The sequence below is a fragment of the Lagenorhynchus albirostris genome, chromosome 11 (assembly GCF_949774975.1).
Source record: "Lagenorhynchus albirostris chromosome 11, mLagAlb1.1, whole genome shotgun sequence".
Taxonomy (NCBI): domain Eukaryota; kingdom Metazoa; phylum Chordata; class Mammalia; order Artiodactyla; family Delphinidae; genus Lagenorhynchus; species Lagenorhynchus albirostris.
Window position 1 is genome coordinate 80259143 of NC_083105.1, and position 21060 is coordinate 80280202.

At 42.2% G+C, this 21060-nt stretch overlaps 1 protein-coding gene across 5 annotated transcripts in view; it reads right to left on the reverse strand.

Moving 5' to 3' along the window:
* Window positions 1-20557, reverse strand: part of FAR2 (fatty acyl-CoA reductase 2) — a 137534-nt gene extending 116977 nt beyond the window's left edge. The window contains exons 1-3 of one of the 5 annotated variants that reach the window (XM_060166643.1): window positions 19873-20088; window positions 17662-17758; window positions 13685-13728 (exon numbers count right to left, since the gene is read on the reverse strand). The gene's annotated coding sequence lies outside the window, so the exon portion shown is untranslated. Of the gene's footprint in view, window positions 1-13684; window positions 13729-15404; window positions 16079-17661; window positions 17759-19617; window positions 19805-19872; window positions 20089-20480 lie in introns of those variants that run through there. The other 4 variants (XM_060166641.1, XM_060166644.1, XM_060166640.1 and 1 more) reach the window with 4 other exon arrangements.
* Window positions 20558-21060: the final 503 nt, after the last annotated feature.

Below are 21060 nucleotides of genomic sequence, written 5' to 3' on the forward strand. Positions count from 1 at the left end.
AAACAGTTCCATTATGCAATGCCTATAGTTCTTGCCAAGTTAAACTTGGTGCAATAAATTTTGAACAAGCAAAAAAAGGTTTAATAATAAGGGAAATATTTCTATGGCACCTTATCATGTATCGACTGCTGCCTTTATACTATGATGCATATGAACTCATTTATTTCTCAGTCCAACCCCTTAGAAAGTGTCTGTTACTAGGCTGAAGCATGTGAAATTGCCAATGTTCAACCATTTTGACCTACAAATGGCCACCGTGGCTGGTTCAGCCTGCATTTTTTCTGCATTTTACAGATGAAGAAATCTAGATGCAGAGCACTTAAGTAACTTTCCAGAAAGTGTCAAGCCTGGGCCCTGATAATCGAGCTTCTGTTTCTAGAGTCATTGTGAACCACTGAAATATACTGCCTCTCTACCACACTGAATTAAAATGACAGAAATGGTTTCTTCCAACCTAAAATTTCTATGCATGAATCTGTGCTATATCGTTCTCAGTCTCCATACACCAATCTCTTCATGCCTTGCCTATTTCTTTTGAAATGAATCGGCGCTCACCCAGTCACTAGCTGGAAATCTCAGAATAGAATTTTCTTTCTTTTTTTCTTTCTTTACCACAAGAATCCAAATGATATTTATTAAGTCCACCTGAGCAGGAGCCACAGAATCATTGGGCATGAGAGCTAGAAGGGATTTCAGAGATAATCCAGTCATTTTTCTAATACAGATATAGTCACTGAGCAAGCAGGGAGCAGAATTGGGACAAGAGTCTGGACTCCTGAGCCCGTGTCTACTCTTCTCTCTCCACCTCTGTTCTCACATTGGACGCACATGCTACAGGTAATGCCTCTTTGCTTCTCTGTAGTTTCAGGACCCATCATAACTGTCTAACCCTCGCCCATGACAATAGCTCAACTCACTGTGCCAATCACTCTTCTAAATGTCTTACATGTATTAACTCATGAATCAGCGCAACAACTCTATGACATTTACTATTATAAACACCATTTTATAAATAGGAAACCAAGGTACAGAAAAATTAAAGTGATTTACCCTAGGTCACACAGCTTGCAGACCAGCACCAGAGGCCATGCCCCCATCACGCAACCATATGCCCTTTGTCCTGCCCTGCCCTCACTGAGCAAAGCTTACACTCACTTCTTTTGGGAAGCAGTTCTCAATTCTCCCCTCAATCTGTTGAAAATCGTATCTGCCAAACTCTCTGAGTCCCCATGCAACATCACCTTATATGGAATTGGCTACTTATTTGTCTGTTTTGTCTGATGGCCTGCAAACACCTTAAACATAGTGACTGTGTTTTACACTTCCTAATATTCACAGGATTTGACACAACACCTGACAAGACCTAGACGTAGAGCATGGACTTGAGGGGGAAGGGGAAGCTGGGACGAAGTGAAAGAGTGGCATGGACATATATATACTACCAAATGTAAAATAGATAGCTAGTGGGAAGCAGCTGCATAGCACAGGGAGATCAGCTCGGTGCTTTGTGACCACCTAGGGGGAATAGGGAGGGTGGGAGGGTGGGAGGGAGGGAGATGCAAGAGGGAGGAGATATGGGGATATATGTATATGTATAACTGATTCACTTTGTTATACAGCAGAAACTAACACATCATTGTAAAGCAATTATACGCCAATAAAGATGTTAAAAAAAAACAGTAAATAAATACTTGTTGACTGAATGCATGAAAGAATGAAGGGTCACCTAAATCTTTCTGTCTTCAATTTCTCCTTATTCCACCTATCTTCCAAACTGAAGTGAGTTGGGGAAACTAGTGAGACATTAGTATGTAAGTTCCATGGAGGCTGGCAAACCCTTTACTTATCTTCCTTAATAACCAAAGATAAGTCTTTTGATTGTTGTTCCCCAAATGTTTGGTCATGAACTCATCACACTACTAAGATAGGGATTTTCTTCATCCACAGTCACTATATCTAGGGCCCAAATTTGTTTTCAATTTTATACTTTGACTTCTGAGTGTGAAATAAAATAATTTATTTCACTTAATCCATTAGACCAGAAATTAGGATCCTACAAGCAGGTAAAATAAGTATTTTGATCTTAACACGGAGGGGCCTAGATCATTCATCCATAGTCACAGTGGGCTTCAGAAGTCATTACAGTGAGATATGTCTTAAATGACTTTATGTTTAAATGCGTTAGTTCCACCTGAGGTGTCCAGGCTACTACTGTGTCCCCTGACTTGAAATCATACACATAATTCTCATAAATGATCAACTGGATATCCAGATGGAAATGCAGTTTTTATTTCCCACATCAAATAGAAAGTTAATTGCAGATGGATAGCAGATTTTAGTATGAAAGGCAAAACAATCTAGTCTTTAGAAGAGAACAACTCCCTGATCTGTAAGTAGGCAAAAAGCATTAACAATAAAAGACTAATACTAATAAATTGGGCTCTATTAAAATTAAGAATTTGTGTTCACCCAAAGAAAAAAATAAGAGCATAAAAAGGCAAGCCACAGATTGGGAGAAGGCATTCACAATACCTATATCTAATAAACATATTGCATCCAGGATAAAGTATATGCACAAATCATTATGAAAAAAAATAGAAACCCAGTAAACAAATGGGCAAAGACTTGGGCACATCTCAAGAAGAGATATCCAAATAGCCCATATACAAAAAGGTGCTCCACTGTCAGAAACTACTATGCCACACAACTACTCTCCCACTGAAATGACTAAAATGAAAAGAACAGACAGTGAGGAGTGTTGACAAGTGGAATAAGTATAACCTCTTGACTACTGCTTCTGGGAGTATATGCTGTACAACCACTTTGGGAAACGCTTTGGCAGATTTTATTAAAGCTCTCTACATAAATCACTTCCACATGGAGGTATACCCAACTATAGTATGCATATATGTTCAACAAAAGACATTCATAAGAAAGTTCTTAGTACTACTATTCCCAAATTCTTAGTGGCACTTGGTAGTAGAAACTACCTAACTGTTCATCAACAGTAGAACAGATAAATTAAATGTGGTATATTCACAGTATGGAGTACTAGACGGCAAGGAGAATGAATACACAAATTTTTTTTCTTAACATCTTTATTGGAGTATAATTGCTTTACAATGGTGTGTTAGTTTCTGATTTATAACAAAGTGAATCAGTTATACATATATATATGTTCCCATATCTCTTCCCTCTTGCGTCTCCCTCCCTCCCACCCTCCCTATCCCACCCCTCTAGGTGGTCACAAAGCACCGAACTGATCTCCCTGTGCTATGCAGCTGCTTCTCACTAGCTACCTATTTTACGTTTGGTAGTGTATATATGTCCATGCCACTTTCTCACTTTGTCACAGATTACCCTTCCCCCTCCCCATATCCTCAAGTCCATTCTTTAGTAGGTCTGTGTCTTTATTCCCATCTTGCACCTAGGTTCTTAATGACGTTTTTTATTTTCTTAGATTCCATATATATGTGTTAGCATACGGTATTTGTCTTTCTCTTTCTGACATACTTCACTCTGTATGACAGACTCTAGGTCCATCCAACTCACTACAAATAACTCAGTTTCATTTCTTTTTATGGCTGAGTAATATTCCATTGTATATATGTGCCACATCTTCTTTATCCATTCATCTGTCGATGGACACTTGGGTTGCTTCCATGTCCTGGCTATTGTAAATAGAGCTGCAATGAACACTGTGGTACATGACTCTTTTTTTTTTTTTTTTTTGCAGTACGCGGGCCTATCACTGTTGTGGCCTCTCCCATTGCGGAGCACAGGCTCCAGACGCGCAGGCTCAGCGGCCATGGCTCACAGGCCTAGCCGCTCCGCGGCATGGGGGAACTTCCCAAACCAGGACACGAACCCGTGTCCCCTGTATTGGCAGGCAGACTCTCAACCACTGCGCCACCAGGGAAGCCCCATGACTCTTTTTGAATTATGGTATTCTCAGGGTATATGCCCAGTAGTGAGATTGCTGGGTCATATGCTAGTTCTATCTTTAGTTTTTTAAGGAACCTCCATACTGTTCTCCATAGTGGCTGTATCAATATACATTTCCACCAACAGTGCAAGAGGGTTCCCTTTTCTCCACACCCTCTCCAGCATTTACTGATTCTAGATTTTGTGATGATGGCCATTCTAACCGTTGTGAGATGATATCTCATTGTAGTTTTGAATTGCATTTCTCTAATGATTAATGATGTTGAGCATCCTTTCATGTGTTTGTTGGCAATCTGCATATCTCCTTTGGAGAAATGTCTATTCAGGTCTTCTGTCCATTTTTGGATTGGGTTGTTTGTTTTTTTGATATTGAGCTGCATGAGCTGCTTGCTTATTTTGGAGATTAATCCTTTGTCAGTTGCTTCATTTGCAAATATTTTCTCCCAATCTGAGGGTTGTCTTTTGGTCTTGCTTATGGTTTCCTTTGCTGTGCAAAAGCTTTTAAGATTCATTAGCTCCCATTTGTTTATTTTTGTTTTTAATTCTGTTTCTCTAGGAGGTGGGTCAAAAAGGATCTTGCTGTGATTTATGTCATAGAGTGTTCTGTGTATGTTTTCCTCCAAGAGTTTTATAGTGTCTGGCCTTACATTTAGGTCTTTAATCCATTTGGAGTTTATTTTTGTGTATGGTGTTAGGGAGTGTTCTAATTTCATACTTTTACATGTAGCTGTCCAGTTTTCCCAGCACCACTTATTAAAGAGGCTGTCTTTTCTCCACTGTATATTCTTGCCTCCTTTATCAAAGATAAGGTGACCATATGTGTGTGGGTTTATCTCTGGGCTTTCTATCCTGTTCCATTGATCTATATTTCTGTTTTTGTACAAGTACCATACTGTCTTGATTACTGAGGCTTTGTAGTATAGTCTGAAGTCAGGAAGCCTGATTCCTCCAGCTCCATCTTTCTTTCTCAAGATTGCTTTGGCTGTTCGGGGTCTTTTGCGTTTCCACACAAATTGTGAATTTTTTTGTTCTAGTTCTGTGAAAAATGCTGGTGGTAGTTTGATAGGGATTGCATTGAATCTGTAGATTGCTTTGGGTAGTAAAGTCATTTTCACAATGTTGATTCTTCCAATCCAAGAACATGGTATATCTCTCCATCTATTTGTATCATCTTTAATTTCTTTCATCAGTGTCTTATAGTTTTCTGCATACAGGTCTTTTATCTCCTTAGGTAGGTTTATTCCTAGATATTTTATTCTATTTGTTGCAGTGGTAAATGGGAGTGTTTTCTTAATTTCACTTTCAGATTTTTCATCATTAGTGTATAGGAATGCTAGAGATTTCTGTGCATTAATTTTGTACCCTGCTAATTTACCAAATTCATTGATTAGCTCTAGTAGTTTTCTAGTAGTATCTTTAGGATTCTCTATGTATAGTATCATGTCATCGGCAAACAGTGACAGCTTTACTTCTAATTTTCCAATTTGGATTCCTTTTATTTCTTTTTCTTCTCTGATTGCTGTGGCTAAAACTTCTAAAACTATGTTGAATAATAGTGGTGATAGTGGGCAACCTTGTCTTGTTCCTGATCTTGTGGAAATGGTTTCAGTTTTTAACCATTGAGGAGGATGTTGGCTGTGGTTTGTCATACATAGCCTTTATTACATTGATGAAAGTTCCCTCTATGCCTACTTTCTGTAGACCTTTATCAAAAATAGGTGTTGAATTTTGTCAAAAGCTTTCTCTGCATCTATTGAGATGATCATATGGTTTTTCTCCTTCAATTTGTTAATATGGTGTATCACATTGATTGATTTACATATATTGAAGAATCCTTGCATTCCTGGGGTAACCCCACTTGATCATGGAGCATGATCCTTTTAATGTGCTGTTGGATTCTGTTTGCTAGTATTTTGTTATGGATTTTTGCATCTATGTTCATCAGTGATATTGGCCTGTAGTTTTCTTTCTTTGTGACATCTTTGTCTGGTTTTGGTATCAGGGTGATGGTGGCCTCATAGAAAGAGTTTGGGAATGTTCCTCCCTCTGCTACATTTTGGAAGAGTTTGAGAAGGATAAGTGTTACCTCTTCTTTAAATGTTTGGTAGAATTTGCCTGTGAAGCCATCTGGTCCTGAGCTTTTGTTTGTTGGAAGATTTTTTTTTTTTTAGCATCTTTATTGGAGTATAATTGCTTTACAATGGTGTGTTTGTTAGTTTCTGCTTTATGACAAAGTGAATCAGTTATGTTGGAAGATTTTTAACCACTGTTTCAATTTCAGTGCTTGTGTTTGGTCTGTTCATATTTTCTATTTCTTCCTGGTTCAGTCTCGGAAGGTTGTGCATTTCTAAGAATTTGTCCATTTCTTCCAGGTTGTCCATTTTATTGGCATATAGTTGCTTGTAGTAATGTCTCATGATCCTTTGTATTTCTGCAGTGTCAGTTGTTACTTCTCCTTTTTCATTTCTAACTCTATTGATTTGAGTTCTTCCGTTTTTTCTTGATGAGTCTGGCTAATGGTTTATCAATTTTGTTTATCTTATCAAAGAACCAGCTTTTAGTTTTATTGATCTTTGCTATCATTTCCTTCATTTCTTTTTCATTTATTTCTGACCTGATCTTTATGATTTCTTTCCTTCCGCTAACTTTGGGGTCTTTTTGTTCTTCTTTCTCTAATTGCTTTAGGTGCAAGGTTAGGTTGTTTATTTGAGATGTTTCTTGTTTCTTAAGGAAGGATTGTGTTGCTATAAAATTCCCTCTTAGAATTGCTTTTGCTGCATCCCATAGGTTTTGCGTTGTCGTGTTTTCATTGTCATTTGTTTTTAGGTATTTTTTAATTTCCTCTTTGATTTCTTCAGTGAGCTCTTGCTTATTACATAGTGTATTGTTTAGCCTCCATGTGTTTGTATTTTTTACAGAATTTTTCCAGTAATTGATATCTAGTTTCATAGCGTTGCGGTTGGAAAAGATACTTGATACGATTTCAATTTTCTTAAATTTACCAAGGCTTGATTTGTGACCCAAGATATGATCTATCCTGGAGAATGTTCCATGAGCACTTGAGAAGAATGAATACAGAATCATTTGAATGAATCTTATGAACATAAAGTTGAGTGAAGAAGGTGGATAGAAAATAATGCACACTGTATGATTTTACTTACATATAAAACTCCAAAAACTGGCAAAGCTAATCTATGTTTGAATGTTGCTAATCTATGATTTAGCAGTCAGGATAATGGTTACTTTGGGGGTGAATAGGTAATGACTAGATGGCAGTTTATGGGATGCTGGTAATGTTTTATATTTTTTTAAGTCTGGAAGTTGAAATCTGAGAGCTACTTATTATTGTATTTATGATATATTCACTTTTCCACATTTAAGTCATACCTCGTAAAAAATAATAAAAATCACATGGAGAAGAAACTCTTGGTGAAAATAGTTATTACTTATGTTCATTATTAAACCATACCTAAAATGCATAGGTTTTGGTTTTGTTTTTTCTTTGCTTTTTTGCTTTTTGTGGTTGTTTGTTTTGTTTTGTTTTGTTAGAGTAACACTGAAAGCGCCTTGTAGTTTCATCACCATATTCCATGGCAGTAAGGAGGAATCAAGTATTAGTTTCCTGGGTGTTATGGATTGAATTCTGTCCTCCTAAAATTCATATGTTAAAGTTCTCAACTGCAGTATCTCAGAATGTGACCTAATTTGGAAATAAAATTATCATAGAGGTAACTAATTAAGTTAAGATGAAACCATACTAGAGTAGGGTGGACCCCTAATCCATTATGACTGGTGTCCTTAAAAAAGAGGAAATTTGGGGCTTCCCTGGTGGCGCAGTGGTTGAGAGTCCACCTGCCAGTGCAGGGGACACGGGTTCGTGCCCTGGTCCGGGAAGATCCCACCTGCCGTGGAGCGGCTGGGCCCATGAGCCATGCCTGCTGAGCCTGTGCGTCCGGAGGCTGTGCTGTGCAATGGGAAAGGCCACAACAGTGAGAGGCCCATGTACCGCAAAAAAAAAAAAAAAAAAAAAAAAAAGAGGAAATTTGGACACATAGATATGCACAGAGGGCAGGGGAGTTAAAGACACAGGGAGAAGATGGCCATCTGCAAGCTAAGAATAGGCCTAGAACAGATGTTTCTGTAACAGTCCTGGGAAGGAACCAACCCTGCCAACAACTTGATTTTTCTAGTCTGCAGATTTCTGAGATGCAGGAGGGGAGGGTGATGCTAAAAGCTCTTCTGCATTAGGGAAACCCACGCCCCCCACACATCTGCCTCAACTAGCATCTCACACACTTGGCAAGGCTGCTCTAGGGAATGGGGAGCAGTGGAAGGTGTTAGGCAGGGGAATCACATGATCTCTTTTCTGTTTTGGAACAATGGAATGTTCTGAATCATGTGACACACTGAAGATGGATCAGGAAAACCTAAGCATCTCAAACAGTTCTATGATCCTTGGGAAGAATCCTCAGAATGGATCTTTCCTGGGTCTGGAGGTCTTCAAGGAAGTAAAATAACCACTTGATTGTTCCTAAAGCCGTGGTTTCCCATGTTGTTTTGGTCACAACCTCTTTGAAACTCTGTTGAAAGCTATAAATCCTCCCATCAGACACATACCCATACTCATCCAGATTTAAGAGTACAGGTGAGGGGGCTTCCCTGGTGGCGCAGTGGTTGAGAGTCCGCCTGCCGATGCAGGGGACACGGGTTCGTGCCCCGGTCCGGGAAGATCCCACATGCCGCGGAGCAGCTGGGCCCATGAGCCATGGCCGCTGAGCCTGCGCATCCGGAGCAACGGGAGCGGAGCAGCTGGGCCCATGAGCCATGGCCGCTGAGCCTGCGCATCCGGAGCAACGGGAGAGGCCACAACAGTGAGAAGCCCGCGTACCGCAAAAAAAAAAAAAAAAGAGTACAGGTGAGAATTTTTAAAACAGAGTATTGGTTTTTGATCTCACTTGTAGAAATAGAGATGGATGGCTGAAGATAATGGGGTTTCCAGCTGTCATCACACAGGAAGCCAGCAACTAACTACTAGCCCTATGCCAAGACTCAAAGGTACCGTTCTGGAAACTCTGTAACTTTCCCACATTGGTTGTTTTTGCTCTTCCCCTATTTATTTATCCACAATGAAGAGCAGTTACTTAAATCACAAAGAGATTGTACGTCTATCTTTAAGGGCAGAAAGGAAAGGAGGAAGCATGAAGATTGAACCCAGTCCACAGCCAGGTTTGGGGAAAGAGTCAGTAACTGAGAGGAGGGCGGCACAGGCTAATTTAATCCTCAGGATTTATGGTGAATAAAGGAGAACATTGTTTCCTTGGGGAGAATTTTCATTATCTTCCCTGTGGACTTTAATTCATTTTAATTCCATTTCCCATCAACCCCTTCTTGGTGTTAACTGCTCAGGGCTATGGGAAGCTAAGTCACTGACTGGGGCTGGTTAGGAGGGGGAAGAATGGGAAATAAAAATATATGCATAGTTTTTATTTTCACACTGAGGATCTTCGCTGAAAGATTTCACAAACTCCAAAGTTTTAACTGGTCAGAAATTGCCCAATGAATAGGGGGCACTAAAGCTTAAGGGGAGGTACTATAACTTGTTGACCACTATATTTGCAGAGCTAAACACCTGGCCTGGCACATGGTAGTAAATTGAATGAATGAATGAATGAATGGAATAAAATGCTCATGGGATTTGCAGTCATAACATTTGGATATTATTCTACACTTAAATAGATAAGTGACAAGTCCCCTTGTGTTTTTGGGACTGACTTTTTCTTTTCTATAAAATAAGGGAATTAGAGCAAATATAGATAAGGTACTTGAACATTCTACAATTTAGAATGTGAATAGAGTTAGTTAAGGCAAAGCTATTTGTAGTCACCACTATGTGGAGTAGATAAGATGGTGCAATATGTATGTATGTATATAGTATGTCTAAGAGTTTAGGGAAGGCTAATTTGAGAAAGTTTCACTCTGTCCTAAAAGAAACTGAGACCTAAATTTACCTAAAGTGCAATCCTGTGATCAGCAGTGCACTCAGCAGCACTTGCATAACCATTGCTTCAGGCAGGACTGGACCAAAATAGTAAGAAGAGAAGAAGGAAGAAGCAAAGTCACAGTTCTACTAAGGAGAGAGGTTTGGCAACTACAGGTTACCAAGAAAGAAGGAAACTGCTTATTTGGATGAGAACTATTAACTCTTTCAAACTCTCCTGCAGCTTGGAGAATAGTTTTGTAAGTGGATCTTAATGCTCTCAAAGCTTCTTGGTACGAGAACACGTGTCCATCCTTTAGATCATACACTTACCTTCAGAACAAATAGGTCCTAAAGGTCTCATGTAAACAAACACAATGGAAACGAGTCAATTCAGAATGAGACAACAGTTACAGCATAATAGAAATAAAAATACACAGACTGACATAAAATTGATTTCATTAATATTTATCAGAGTATCTTATTTACACTTATGTTTCATGTGGAATTAAGTGGACAGTTTCTCTTAAGTTTTAGACAACTACTTCTATTTTTATTAAATGAATATTATCTTTTTTTTTTTTTTTTTGGCGGTACGCGGGCCTCTCACTGCTGTGGCCTCTCCCGTTGCGGAGCACAGGCTCCGGATGCGCAGGCTCAGCGGCCATGGCTCATGGGCCCAGCCGCTCCGCGGCATGTGGGATCTTCCCGGACCGGGGCACGAACCTGTGTCCCCTGCATCGGCAGGCGGACTCTCAACCACGGCTCCACCAGGGAAGCCCTATCTATCTTTAAGATGCTTTTATTACTGCATAAAACTATGCTGCTACTATCCACACACTTTTTAGTATTAAATGTCCTTTCTTGAAAATAATAAAAAGAAGTCTTTAATACATGCACACATAGTGAATTGTTACACAGAGCTTCTTTTGTTCAGGTTATCAAATTCTTCTGGGCAGATTCTTCCAGTTTCTTGACAATATCGTGCATTGGTGGATCTAATTCTGCTTGAAGCGCTTCAGTGGTTTCAAATATGTTGGGACCAGACACATAATTTAACGATCTTCCTAATTTCCAACTATCCTGCCCTCAAGAATACTGGAGTTTGTGCTGACTTTTGTGGAATGTGTCCTCTCGCTGACCCATGATAAATAGTGCACCATTTTTCTAAAATGATCTAAAATGTGGAGCATTTTCACAATGACTTTTTCTCATTTCTTGGCTCAGGAAATATTATTCTTGCCTCCTATGGTCATCCTGTTATTCACCAGCGAATTTTACTGACCCAGCACCTCCCAGCTGAGGTGGATGGTTGGGTAAGTGGTTAGAAGAGGCCGGATTTTTGCCTTCTTTTACACAGATTCACAAGGAAGAGCTTTCCCTTCTCCTCTTCCCCTCAAGTGTGTGTTTCAACACTTTGGAGCCATCTCTGGAGGAGCCTAGGAAGTTAAAATGCATTAAAAACAAGGTAATAGGGGCTTCCCTGGTGGCGCAGTGGTTGAGAGTCCGCCTGCCGATGCAGGGGACACGGGTTCGTGCCCCGGTCCGGGAAGATCCCACATGCCGTGGAGCGGCTGGGCCCGTGAGCCATGGCCGCTGAGCCTGCGCATCCGGAGCCTGTGCTCCGCAACGGGAGAGGCCGCAGCGGTGAGAGGCCCGCGTACCGCAAAAAACCAAACCAAAACAAAACAAAACCCCAAGGTAAGAGCATGTCCAAAAGCCAAAGGGGACGCATTGTCAACTGCAGCTGGAAAGGGCTTTTGCTGGACTGCAGAGGTTAAGTTTACAAAATTATCTAGGACTTTAAAAATAAACCACGACTAAAGCAATAGACACATGCTATTTTTAGTGTCTGCCAATTAAAGTAAGATGAATTTTTTCACTGTCTACTCAATCATGTTCTCTACAAAAAGAAATATATAATATTTTTTGCTTTGATATAGTGTTGACTAAAGTGGAAAAATGGCTATTGAATAAAGATCTCACCTGAAACCAATTCTTTTTTTTTTTATTTTTTATTAAAGGCAGGTCTCTGCATTAGTCATGGAAAGTTCCCTGATGAATGTGGCTGGCAATCTGTTTGATTCCCACAGAACACTGTGTCCTGGAAAGATTTTGTGATCACAGCGATAGACCTAAGCACAGGCCTCCATCTCCCATCTTCTGGTTCTAAGTCCCATGGAAGCACCTACACCAGCTGTCCCCACATTTGTACCTGTGCTGTTCTGGTTATGTATGAAGCACCTGGGGAGTCTTGTACCAAAAATACAGACTCATTGAGGGTGTGGTGAAAAGGGAACCCTCCTGCACTGTTGGTGGGAATGTAAATTGATACAGCCACTATGGAGAAGAGTATGGAGGTTCCTTAAAAAACTAAAAATAGAACTACCATATGACCCAGCAATCCCACTACTGGGCATATACCCTGAGAAAACCATGATTCAAAAAGAGACATGTACCACAATGTTCACTGCAGCAATATTTACAATAGCCAGGACATGGAAGCAACCTAAGTGTCCATCGACAGATGAATGGATAAAGAAGATGCGGCACATATATAAAATGGAATATTACTAAGCCATAAAAAGAAACGAAACTGAGTTTATTTGTAGTGAGCTGGATGGACCTACAGTCTGTCACACAGAGTAAAGTAAGTCAGAAAGAGAAAAAACAAATACTGTATGCTAATGCATATATATGGAATCTAAAAAAAATGGTACTGATGAACCTAGGAGCAGGGCAGGAATAAAGATGCAGACACTAGAGAATGGACTTGAGGACACGGGGAGGGGAGTGGGAAGCTGGGGCGAAGTGAGAGAAGCATCGACATATACACACTACCAAATATAAAACAGATTGCTAGTGGGAAGCAGCAGCATAGCACAGGGGGATCAGCTCAGTGCTTTGAGATGACCTAGATGGGTAGGATAGGGAGGGTGGGAAGGAGGCTCAAGAAGGAGGGGATATGGGTATATATGTATGCATATGGCTGATTCACTTTGTTGTACAACAGAAACTAACACAGCATTTTGAAGCAATGATACCCCAATAAAGATGTATAAAAAAATAATTAGTAAATAAATAAAATAGGCATGGGGTGGGGATGATGAAAAATATATTTGTCACCCCAAACTTAAGACTGTCACCCTTAAACCATCACTCTTCACAAAAAGGATGCATTAATAAAAAACAGATTTGCTTTATTGAAATAAAATTCAGAGGTGACTACTCACAGAAGATCCATGCTTAGAGGTAGCAGACTGCAACAGCTAAGTAATATTGGTGTTAATTACCCCCTCTACCTCTTAGATGCTGGGTATGTTTATCTGAGGCCCCATCCTTTACATATGAATTCAAATGTTTGAATAACTTTCAAAAGCTATCACCTGCAAGACTGTCTTCTGCACCTCACATTGGCAGCTAACACTAGCTACACTAATCCACAATAAATGGCATTGTCATGACTACGATGGTAATAACATTTGAGGAGCTTCTAGACCGTCAATTTACCTATTTGTATTTCTACCTTGACATGGACTGAATGTTTCAGTCCTCCCAAAATGTGTATGTTGAAATCTAGTCTCCAATGTGATGGTGTATGGAGGTGGGGCCTCTGGGAGGTGATTAGGTCATAAGGGCAGAGCCCTTGTGAATGGGATTAGTGCCCTTATAAAAGAGACTCCTGAGAACCCCCTTGCTCCTTCCACCATGTGAAGTTACAACGGAAAGAAGGACATCTATGAACCAGGAAGTGGTTCTCACCAGACAGCACATCTGCTGGTGCCTTCATCTTGGACCCGCAGCCTCTAGAACAGTAAGAAATAAATTTTTGTTGTTTATAAGCCACCCAGTCTATGGTACTTTGTTATAGCAGCCTGAACTAACACTACCCCTAATAAATAAAACAAATCTATTAAAATTATCTATGGCCAGTGAGTTTAGCAGCCTAGAGCAGGGGCCAGCAAACATTTTATGTTAACAGGCCAGATGGTAAATATATTAGGCTTTGCAAATCACAACTACTCATTACGTGGAGTACCAAAGCAGCCATAGACAATAGGACGAATAGGTGCACGGCACTGGCTGATTTCCAATAAAACTTCACTCATGGATACTGAAATTTGAATTTCATATAATTTTCATTTGCCAGAGAACATTCTTCTTCTTTTGATTTTTTTCAACCACTTAAAAATATAAGCACTATTCTTAGCCCAAGAGATATACAAAAATAGGCAGGATTCAGATTTGGCCCTCAGGCCATAGTTTGCTAACCCCTAAGCTAGAGCACCAGGTGGATGAAGCCGTGGCCAGAGTCCATAGCTGTTTGAACTTGTCTCTTCTGCTCTGCTCTGCTGGCTATTCTTTGGTCATAAATCACACTTCTGCCTCGATCCCACCACCACGCAGATGCGCTGGGGACCAGTAAAGAAGATGTATGAGATTCAGGGCAAAATCATTGCTCCTACAGACGTCCTATGAATTCACACTGTGTTGCCCTGCCGGGGATATACTGTGAACATCAAATAAGGCTCAGACCTCCCATGGGACACGAAATGTCCTGTGAAATCTTCCCCATTGTCTATGCTTCAGCTTTCTCACGTGTACATCTAGACTTGACAGAATGTACCTCTGAGAGGTCCTGCATAGCCTTGCCAGGGAAGTAGAAGTTAAAATTTTTTAAAAATTGTTTTTAGTCAGACTGCAGACCTTGCTTGTGAATATCTCTTCATCTATTATCCATATGTTAGAATTGTTTTCATCATCAACTCAGAACTTATTAACAGAGTCAGTTCAATTCCGGTCTTCTGCTTCCTTCCAACTAAGCAGTAGCATGAAAGACATGAGAGAAGCTGATGGTTAATAGACAGCTGTGGATGTTAAAAGGTTTAATCTATTAATATAGGGCAGCATTTCCCAAAGTGTGTTATGCTGAATGCTGACTCTGTTAGATGTTCTGCCAAAAAAAGCATTTCAAGGTCAAGTAAGTTTAGGAAATGCAGCATAAAATATCTCTTCTTTCTTGATGATTCTTAAAGTGCATTATCAGTATGTTAAAGGCTTTGAGGATTCCCACAATAAGACTGCTTAACTAAGTTAAATTAAGTGTTTCTCAAGCTTATGTGATGAGGGAAGTTTTTTTTCCTTCACTTGACTGTTATTAATATCCCGAGAAACTAATGGTCCACAGACTGCATTTTGGGACACTGATACAGACAAGGTGGAAGAATGGAAAGCTTCTAAGCAGGGGAGTAACTTATGTTGTAGATCAATCACTTTGGTGGGGGTCAGACTTTTCTCTCCGGGTTTTCATCATTTTAGGAGATTACCCCATGTGCCATCAGTGTGCTCAAGTCAGAAAGACAGAAGTCATATTTGTTTTGGTGGTAACCTCTTAAAAATTATAAAGTTCGTGCACAGTCCATTAATAATCTCAACAGTAGAAATGATAATATGAAACGCATATTATCTTCTGCTCTCTCACCTCTATCCCAACAGCCTGGCACACTTTCCAGAGATACCAGGCAGCGTTATCAGTTTCCATGTCACTTTTCAGCTCTTCTGTGGCAACTCTAAATCTTATGCATCAGGAGGCTATGGTTTTGGATTATAAACATAGAGCAGTATCTACTGGAGGAATTTATTATCACACTTCTTTGCTTAGCCACTTCTCATCGCCGATCTATCACCAAGGTCTATCAATTCTACTTCTGAAATGCACTTCAAGTCTGCCCACTTCTCTCCATCTTGCCTGTCCGCACCATCACCAGCTCTGTCCTACTTCCAACCCCCGATCCCGCTCGTCCATTCTCCTAATTGCAGCCACAAAGGTCTTAAAATTTAAATTAGTCTCTGGCTTCAAAGTCTTCAAAAGCTTCTCATTAAAATAAAATTCAGAATCTTTATCAAGATCTGTGAGGATCTACATGACCAGGCTCCTGCCTAGCCACCCCCCAACACACACACACACACACACACACACACACACACACACGTCCGGCCTCTCAGCAACTCCCTCACCCAAAACACGTGCCTTCTTTCTGTTCCTTGAACACTTCCAGGTTTTTCCTTTCCTTACAGTCTTCCTGCTTGCTATTTCCTCTGCCCAGATTGCTTTTCCCTCCATTCTTTTTTTTTCTTTTTTGCCAAGTTAATCCCTATGCTTCCTTCAAATATCAGTTTAAATCTTTCTTTGTCAGAGACCTTCACAAACCACCAAATCTGAGTCAACCCCTGGTTTTTTCATTGCACCTGTTATTCTCCATGCTACTTCCAAAATTTTCTTATTATATGTTTATTTTTTAAATGCCTGTGAGATCCAAAAGGATAGGGGACACATCTGCTTTATTCCACACTAAATGCAGAAAAATTGGCATTGTGTCTGGTCACAGAATGGGCTTAATAATTATGTATTACACGACTGAAGCTAACCAGTGGAAAGTTCTCTTCGTTTTATCTCCTGCCTTTTCCTTACATGAAACTTTAGTTCCATCCAGATTTTCATCTTTTGCACAATTATCACCCAGAAGGTTCATTCATTTATTTCTATTAGGAGTGGAATTTTAAGGCCATCTCATGTAACTCTCCTCTTAAGCTTCTCTAACCATTTCAGTTTATTTTATTCTCTTCTTGGGAACTCATTGCACTTATTTTCTGTACCATACATTTGGTGCCTAATCTTACATTGCCTCTTAACAATGTATCTGTTATGTTAATTAACACCTTATATTTACATATTTCGGCTTGCCAATGATGTCATAAATCTGTCAAGTACAGGACTTGGTACTTCATACCCTAAAGTTCACAGCACACCTCTGCACAGAGTGCTCCATGAAAGGAGTCTCCATCTACCTTCTCTGGTGCCCCTATTTTAAGACTTTGATATGGAAGTTTGACCCATTTCCTTTTACTCTATTTTCTTCCTCAACCCTTCCGGGTGTGTTGCCATCGTACTGGGAATGAAAGCTGTGGAAAGGATAAGTTCTGAGGTCAGAGAGAAGCAATAAAGGGAGGAGTGTGGGGAAAGAGGACAGGCCCAGGGTTTCTAAGTTCCTCCCCCAATGGTACAGAAGGTGAAGACAACTTGGTAGGGGACTAGGTGTACTTTATATTGCCAAGTATCTCCCAGAATATTTAAAAGAGTGCCTTGCTCAAGGTTTTGAAAGTATGAATATTTAAAAGTTAAATGAGGCAAAAAGGATACCTTCTCAAAAATTTCAATCAATGACTCCGTTTTTCATTGTTCAATTTTGGATGAATTCCACTGAAACATCAATTTAATTCAGGAAGTATCTTTGGGATCCAGGAAGGTATTCTGTACTTTTAGTTGTCAGTTCCAGTCTTGACCAAATAAAGACTTTTAAGGAATATTTAAAATACCACAAACCGTAGCTACTTTTTGTTTTATTTTTTCTCCCACCAAAATATAAGGGTTATAAAGGTTCTGCAACTCTTTTAATGTACTTAACCAGCCTTCCTCAAGCTACTTCTGAAACATGGATTAGAAAAGTTAAGCCTGTAACAATACTGTCTTTGTTAGTATAGTACTCTTCAAGGTAAGTCAACAGTTTTACAATTATTAGCTCTTTTTACCTACCTGTCTTCACAATGACTCTTTAAGATGAATAGAGTAGTAGATATTGTCTGTTATCTTTATTTTGTCAATGAGGAAATTGGGCGTAGAAGGACTTAATGACAGAAGCATGCAGCAGCTAACTTTCCATTTGTGTCAGAGAATTTACCTGCAGTGTAGGATGGCTGAGACAGGGTTGTTATTCAGGAAGTGACAGAACAGGCTTGTGAACCTGGCCTCAGGACTGGCTACAGAATTTGCAGGGTCTAGTGTAAAATGAAAATTTGGAGTTCCTTGTTTGAAAATTACTAAGACAGCTGAAAGCGACAGCAGAACATTAAACCAAGTGCAGGGCCCTTTTCCAAGTATTGGGCCCTGTGAGCTGGCCCTGCCTGAGGCCTCTGAACCTCTAACATCTGGGTGATTAAGTATCAGGGAGGCTGTGAGCGCCTGAAATTGTAGGCAGAATTCTGTTAATATGTATATGCTTCTTTTTCATATTCCATAGCTTTCATCAGATCCTTAAGTGGTCTGTTAACAAAATAAAGCATTAAGAATGCTTCTTCAAGAGTAATAAATGTTCTCAAAGAGACCAAACACAGAGTCACAGGAGACTGGCAGGGACAGCAGGTGCATGTTCCTTCAGAGACTATTTGTACATGCGTGAGTTTTCATGGGTGCACAAGTATTAATGCAAAGACAAAGAATTCTTAAGGCTGCCCAGATGTTGTCAGAAAGAAATAACATCTGAATGTACCTTCAGAAGATAGGAAAGGGAATGGTGAGACATCAAGATGATGACGTTCTTCACAAACCCCAAAGTGATATACCCAAGTAGGAGCTATTTTATTTATTTTTACTCCCTTAAAGGAAGCTTCTCCTTCTTCTTCTGTAATTAGATGTCACGCTCCCTCTTTTAAGTTAAGGAGAAATGTAAGATTTACCAACTCGTGCTGATTTATATCGATATTATAGATAATTATAACCCAACGTTAGAAATAGGAGTAAAGTAGGCATTTGTTAAAGCAGGTTCAGAAGATGCCCTCAGAAACAGGGAAAGAGTGCTCTGAAGACCTGCATCCCGAGAAATACTATGGAAGAAATGCTGCAACTCTTGAGTCCGGCTGGTAAAACCCCATGGCCATCTCCTATAAGTCTCACACACAAATATCCCTAATAGCGGATTTTGCTGAAAGCCCTGCTCCTTCAGTCTGAGTGGCTGCCTTAAAATTTTATTTAGTCTCTTTGCCCTTTTAGACTAGATATGCTCCCCAGCCAAATCTCCAACTCATATGAATGGGGATACAGAGAGATGGGTAACTGAAACAGCAGGGAAATTCTCAAATATCCACTTGCACAGTGTCAAACTTCTCTTGATGCAGCCTCTAACAAGCAGAAAAGCACGATTCACTTGAGTTCCTGGTCAGTCTGCTGTTCCCACTCTTGTCCCTGTTCATGGCACAATGGGACAATCTACATGATTCAACCAGCCGCCGAAGCTCTGGCAGGTCCAGAGAGAACCTTGGTTGCTCACACCTGGTAACTCATCCTTCGAAGAATAAGTGTTCATAATTCTACTCATCCCACCAGGTGAAAAGTAGGAGGTTTCTAGGATGAAGTCGGTCATTAATTCTTTTAACTGAATGGAATTGCCCCGTGAGTAATGGCCAGGGGTGCCAGCAGCCTTCCCTCAAGCCATCTACACCCGTTGGAATCTGGTACCTGCTCCCCTGCTACCTCCAAGACGCCCAGGCCCCTCAGGAAGAGGTGGAAAACTTCGGACGGGGACAGACCCTGCCCCGGCCGCCCCGGGACCGCTCCGGCCCTTTTCAGCCTGGGGCTCGGTACCCGGCGAGGCCCGGGTGGGAGGGTCCGGTCGTGCACAGCCCGGGATGGGACTAGGGGCCGGAAAGCGCGCCCCGACAGTCCAGGGCGCAGGGAGGGCGGCCACCGCGCCCCACGTGGCCCTGCTCTCTCCTGGAACAGCCCCGGGGGCCGAGGAGGCCTCCGCCAGACCCGGCCGGCGCCTCTGTTTCCCCGGGCCCGCGGCCGCGGCGCGGCTCCCAAGTTAGCCCAGTCTGCCCGTTCCCGACACGCGCGCCCTTCCCGCCCCCGCGTGACCCACCTTGGCGGACGATGCCGGCGCGCAGCGCGCCTAAGCCGCGGCCGGATGGCTGAGGGCGGCCGGGGGCAGCTCCGGGGCAGAGCCGCGGAAACCGCGCGTCTCCCCGCCGGGCCCCGAGCCCACCCTGCAGCGGGGCCCCGCTGCTGCCTCGTCCTCTCTGCAGACCCCGCCGAGCCCTGCCTCCCGGCCACCCCGGCCGGCTCCTCGCCGGCGGAGGAGTGGGCGCTCGCGCGGCCCGGCTGCGACCCTGAGTACCTGCTCCTCCGGCGCGGGGCGGGCTCAACTAGTGGTCCTCTAAATCCCGGTCCTTCCCCGGGGCTCCGGGAAGTGCTCCGGCCACGAGGAAGCTGCTCTTGTCTTTCGGCTCCCAAACGTGACACTCTATATATCCGGCTCGGAGACTGGGTGTGGGGCGGGAGGAAACCACCCTCCCTCCGACCTTCCCCTCGGCCGCCGCGGCCTCGGCGTCGGGTGCGGAGCTGGCGGCGGCCTCTGCCCGGGGCGGGAGGAGGGCGAGGGGCTGGCGAGGGCCCTACAGGCCGCGAGGGGACCGCATCGTGGGCAGGGTGGCCGTCCGCGCAGGCCTGCCCCGCAGCTTCCATTCATTCAGCTCGGAGCAGATCCACTCGCTATTACTCGCGGCTAGGATTTTTTCCCCCATTAAAAAAAAAATCGGTGGGTGAGGGGTAAGGGAACAGGAAAGGCGCCCCTCTCTGGTCTGGAAAAGGAGAGTTCCTACACCTTGAGAGAAAGAGAGAGAGAGAGAGAGAGAGAGAGAGAGAGAGAGAGTTGGGGGGCAGGGGGAGACAGAGGGTCAGAGGTTCTACCGTGAACGCTTGGAGGACACATCTTTCCCCACCCACCCTAGCAGAAAAGGCAGCCGAAAATCCGAGTTTACTCAGCTTGTCCGTACTGTACGCCCAGTGGGAGGGATGCTCTGGTGTCTGCTCCAGACTGCGGAGGCGCCTGGCAATGACCGACCAGGGCAGTGTCCTTTTAAAAATCCAGGAGGGGCCGGAGGCGCGGTTAACTCATGTCCAGGGTGTGGAGGGCAGAAATCAGGCTCTGTCTGCGTCAGGTGGGAGTGGGTAGGTGGATAGGAAACTAGAAAGGATCAGAGATGCGGCTGCAAGAGTGCAGCCGGCCAGCTTTGCTCATCAGAGCTTCTCATCAGATTAAAAAACAAACAAAAAGCAGGCAAACAAACAACAACAAAAACGTTTTGTTTATAAGCCTGGTAGCTTAGCTTTGGGGGGATTTGCTTTGGTCACTGTTACATTTTAAACGGTAAAACTGGACCGTCGTCAGGGAAGACTTGTAGAGGGACAGAGAGGCACGTGAGTGGAGCTGTCACAGTCCTCAGCCAGGACGTGCTGAAAACGGCCAACGCCCAACCTCATTTCTTGGACAAGGTGGAAGGTAAATTCCCAAATAAACATGCTA